Source organism: Alligator sinensis, unplaced genomic scaffold (genome assembly GCF_000455745.1).
Source record: "Alligator sinensis unplaced genomic scaffold, ASM45574v1 scaffold1517_1, whole genome shotgun sequence".
Lineage (NCBI taxonomy): Eukaryota > Metazoa > Chordata > Crocodylia > Alligatoridae > Alligator > Alligator sinensis.
Window position 1 is genome coordinate 76,090 of NW_005842459.1, and position 5,463 is coordinate 81,552.

Consider the following 5,463-nt stretch of genomic DNA (forward strand, 5'->3'; position numbering starts at 1 on the left):
TTTGCACTGAGCAGGAGGATGAGCTCCTCCTGCTTACTCCCCAAGCTCCTGGCATTTGTGTACAGGCAGGGAAGTGTCCCCTGGGGGGCTCCTTCCTTGCCCACAGATTTTACCAGGGGTGGGGCAGGGGTGGGCTCCTTTAAGTGACTTGACCCGCTGGCTTTGCAAGGATTGCTCAGTGGGCCAGCAGTGGTGGTAGTCCCCCCCCATCCCCCAGCGGGCTTAGTTTAGAGCCCGGTGGAGCAGGTCAGCCAGTCTGGCTGAGAAGAGCCTCCTCCCTAGGCTCTTCTCAGCTCAAGGATGGAAGGGGAAGTCTCTACAAGGATCCCAGATGTATAAGGCAGCACAAGAGTTGTGGAGAGTTCAACAGAGAGGACAGATTGGAGGTTAAGAAGCTAGAGGTGTCTGTCAGTCTGATCGGTGAACCACTTTGCAAGCTGGACTCATGGAGCCAAGCTAATTGTGTCACGACTTCTGGTCCTATAGCCTGTTAAACTGAGGTGGTGGTGATGACTTCCACTCATCTGTACCTAGAAGCAGGGAACCAAGCTGTCCGTCTTCGTTTAACTTAGAGCACGGTGCTTCCCACAGCAACATTAGCCAGCACATTTGAATGCAATCTCATGAAGACATGCTCGGATGAGATAGAAGGAGGGTAGTGTTATAACCTGAGAAGCATTTTGTGCTTAGATAGTTGGGATGAATGACTCCAGACACTCCAAACAGGCAGGCACAGTGCGAGAGAGGACAGCAACTGCTGACACCTGCTGTGGAGCCTTATTTGCTCTTCTCCAGTTCCAGTGCAAGTCCTTTTTATGATGCTGCCTGAAGGCAGCTCTACAGCAAAGCCAAAGGATATGGACGTACTAGCTATTTACAATATCATATGACAGCCACTCTGGTGCCTGTCCAAATGCATGCTTTTCCCCAGCGATAAGCAGATGCTAAGTTCTGGTAGTTTAGTTCTCAGTGAAAGAGAGTAAGAAACTACTACACACAGGCAGTTACTGTGGAGCAACTAACATACAGTAACGCCCACCCTGTTTTCCTCCAGAGTAAATGGTTCAGATGTCCACGCTGTAAGCCAGCTAGCTAAGTCCAATGCTATTTTTATCTTATTCATAGCACCCTTGTTTCATGACTCCTTGTCGGATACAAGAGGGGTGTCAGATTCATCCAGGGCCCTGGGCTGGATTTGGACCACAGGGCTTTTTGTGCGCCCAATCCAGCCCAGGGCATGGGGGTGGCTGCCATGGCCACTGCAGCAAGGGCCTAGGTGCACAGTGATGATCCAGGGGTAATGGTGGCAAGCTAAGTTCACCGCTGATGGCCACAGGCAGAAGAGCCAAAGGGCCCGACTTCTATGGCAGGCCACAACCCCAAACTCTTTTGGTCCGGCAGACTGAATAAAGAGGCTCCACAGGCCAATTGTGGGGTAAGACATAGTATAGCTTGGTTTTCTTTACTTAGGAGACCAGAGATCTAGTTGACTGACCTAACTAAACACTCATTCAGATGCTGAACCTGAGCCAAGATATTTCCAAGTTGAACCTGTGACACTTTTTTTAAACTTAAAGAACATAAAAGCAACGGAATAAAAAGCAGTGACATTTTCCATGCGAGAGACGAAAGATGCCCACTTCATATTTTATTTATTTATCCAAACTAGTGTGAATTATTCATTAAAGTTGATGCAAGTGTTTGAAAATACAAGATGTTTGAAGGCAAGGTATTAACAAGAGGAAGTTAATAAGTTGAAGATATGAATTTCTTAAATTGATTTTTTTTCCACAGAGGATTTTTCCCATGATCCTTTTTGGCACAGTCTGGATTTTATAGGACTTGCCCAAAGTATAAAGCAGTCCCTAGTAGTATGATGTTAGAATTCATTCTCATGCTTTCTACTCCTCTCGCTCCCTATCCTTTTCTTAAGCAAAAATAAACCACCACATTTATTAACTTTGACTGAAGAAACAAGCAAGGCTCAGACCTAGCAGGTATCCTCCCTTGAGTTTAAAGTTTCTTGTTGTCCCAGTAGGACAACTCTGTGCATGAAAGCCTGTTGTTCCCTCGCATGGACATCGGACGCATCTGCAGTATGCACCTCCTGCATCCCAGAGTTCCTGAGATTCAGCCTGCAACTCCTCCTGGCCATCTTGTGCAGAAGCAGGAGTGTCAAACAGCGTGCGCCAAACAGAGATCTGAGTTTTCAAACACTGTCTTTTAAAGATATAATTAAATGTAATTCTTGGGATGTTGTGAAAGAACTAGAGAATCCAGACATTCGCTGTTCTGTAGGTGGCATTTGGAGTGGGTGGCAGAACTAATGGTGTAATGAGAAAAACCTGCTCTGCTAATATACCTCGATCCTCCCCAGACAGGATACTTCTTTGTCAAACCTTCTGCATAGCCATGTCTTGAGCTTTTTCCCCTAAAATGTATTAATTTTGCACCCCCCACCCCATGCTAATTGCACTTTAAAGTAGGCTGGCCTGCCTACAATAACGTAGGCAAAGCCTGACAGTTATATGTGCAACCGTGTCTCAGGAACAAAGCATAGGATGGGTTGTCTCCAAGGTTAACACCTTTATTTGGGGCAGAAGATATTAGAAAGGAGATCAGTTAATATCCCTGTAGAGAGATATATTAGGTATTTATATAGCATTCATTACTGTAGTGCCTGGGTACCTCCAGAACGGTTCACGAATGTAACATATTTGTCCTCAAAGCATCCTTGTTAAGTGGGCCCTGCTGTTCAAGGCGACCTGGAATGTATAACAGGAACAACACAGAGGGTAGGATCCAACAGGCTAGGTCAGAGGAAATGAGTGCTCACTAGAGCTATAAGCCTCTTGTCCTTCCTGTAAATCTTAACGTGTACCTTCCAGGCCAAGTCCCAGGCGTGGGACTAGATGCATTATGCCAAGTGCTGCCTTTGTCCTAGCCTAAGAGACAGTGGGTAAGGGTGGGAGTGGGGGAAGCATGACAAGATTCTTGATAAGAAGGTTTTGGACCCAGAAGTCCTTTCCCATAATGTGAGTTGGTTGCAGGACTGCAGCCCAGTGGACACACTCTATTTGTCGAACGCCTACTATGTTAGCCAAGTTTAAAGGACAAACAGCGATAGAGGCACTCACTGTACATTATTACATCAGTGAATAACAAGAATCCCCAGTTATGTACAGAGCTGTTCAACCAGTTCATGAATTAGGACCGCTTCTACCTCCTGAGATTATAAAAGTCAGGAAAGGCAGCTTTTCAGATCAGCTGGAAAAAGGGGCATATTTACTTCTCCAAGGCTAGACTTTGCTTATTAGAAAAAATTTAATTTTATCCCCGTTGGACATCTGAGATATATTAAAGCCAATGTCACCTCTGACAGTGGTGAAATATTACTCACCACTGAAATGTGGTCAGTGAATTTTTACTTTTATGTGTAGGGATTTTCTCTCTAACCGTTCTGTCTTGGGAATGCATAGCTGAATGAAGACGGTGAGCATATTGAGGTCAGAGTGGCCAATTAACCTTCTGATTTCAGAGGATGATTACTCGATTAATCAAGGGGGGCCAGGACCAACCAAAATGATGGGGAAGGGTTGTAGCTGCAAAATAACAATCCCAGGACCAGCTCTGGTTGTACAGTGATGAATGTGACTGAAAGTTAAAGCAGGTGGTCAGGAGATGCATGGCCTTTGCGAGCTACCGGCAGGTGCAATGCATCAGTCAGCAGGAGAGCCTCTTGCTCGTGTGGACAGGATTTTGAAGCATGCCACTTGCCTTGTCTTCCTGCAATGATTGCTAGTTGCTTTTTATAGCAACACTTCAGTGAATGAGTTTGCACAATACATTTCCCGGGGCCCGGCAGATTCCTCTGCTGCAGCAGAGTTGGAGTGTGGGGATGGGGGTGATCTAGGATTGATTAAATAGGGAGCCTGCAGGCTAGTTAATTTCCAGGTTGTTCTTGTGTAGACAAAAGATGTGGCATCGCAGTGTGTTAAGCTTCTGTCTGCATGCTTTCATTAGCTAAATCCCGAAAGATCTCTGAAGATTTAAGCTAATGCAAACAAAGGCTGCTGGACCTCCGCGGGAGAGTGTTCACACTGGGGTTTAATACACTTCAACTTCATGCCTTGAGTTAATTTGTCTGGACTCACCTGAGTGTTTCTCCATACATCTGCCTTAAGTAAACCCTCCTTCCACCCACAATGCCCTGGCAAAGCATTGTAGAGTGGCAGGGGAGGCCCAGGCTACTCTTGTGCTTCTTAAGCAGCCCCGGAGGGTCAGGCTGATCAAATTGGACCTGCATTAGCACAGATCACAGATATGCTATGGCCTTTTCTGACCCAGGTGCTTGTCATTACGTCTCCTCGTGTATGCCTGCCCCGAAGCCAGGAGGTGGGATGGCAGCAACTTCAGGCAGACCAGGCTGGCTACTTCGGGTGACAAGAGCAGTGAAGAGTCTCTGCTCAGCCTGGGCTTCAGTTCAGGCTGCACGAGCCAGACTGGTACCCTTGGTATGTATTCAGGCAGCTGCCTGCAGTGAACTCCGTGCTGTCATGGCAGCTCTGTTATTGATACCCAAACCAGCCAAATAAAAACTAGCCTAGAGATGCCTGCCTGTGCTGCAGGGGTTTAGGTTGTAGCCATGTTGGTCTAAGGACATAGGCAGACAAGGTTCCTTGGGTGAATTTGATATCTTTTATTAGACCAGCCCAAATGTTTGGAGAATAGTTATTAAGCAAGCTTTCGGGTTCAGAAACCCTTCATCAGGCTAAGGAAGCTTCAGCGGTTGGTGTGTGCTCTTCCTGGATGCAGCCTCCAAGTGCAGTATAGACATCATCTGAAACTGCAGGTGACAAAGAGGAGGCAGGAATTCTCCAACTGAGAGTCTGTGTATTTGCTATTAAAAAGAGCAAGCCTTTTTCTAACCCTGGACTGCAGTGTTGGTGAAACAGGCTGACTGGGGAGGCATCTCAAGTGTCTATTTAAGTAAAGCCAATCTCTGTAATTAATGGGGGGATAAATCGAGGTTTAATTACTCGGAAGGCACCTTGGGTGAAAGATTCATGGTAATTGTTGTGTATCCTCTTGAAGGATTCACAGTGCTGGCAGCTCCCTTTGCAGCAATAAAACACAGGGTGAGTGGCAGGCAGCCCCCGAGGGCCTCTCTTCTAGGGACTAGTCCAGTTAAGGCAGCAAATAGAAAGAGACAGTAGTGCTCTTCAGGCTTTTTGTAACAATAAAAGCCCCTTCCCCACGTCTTGGGGGATTGCTAGACAGTGTGACAATTTGAGACCAAAGCACTTACAGTCAAATCAAGTGTGCATTGAAGATTTCCCCTGTTATTGTCTTCTGTCACACATGTTTCCATACAGTAGTATTTGCAACAGCTTTTTTGTTTTCCTGCTCAGAAACTTATCCCTTTTTCTTGGGCTCTCTAGAAGAAATGGAAACTGAAGAGGG

The 5,463-nt window shown here is 46.3% G+C and overlaps 1 protein-coding gene across 1 annotated transcript in view; it reads left to right on the forward strand.

Annotated features, from left to right (window-relative positions):
* Window positions 1-5,463, forward strand: part of LOC102373658 (mitotic spindle assembly checkpoint protein MAD1-like) — a 195,690-nt gene that overhangs the window by 71,172 nt on the left and 119,055 nt on the right. The gene's annotated exons all lie outside the window — the stretch shown is intronic.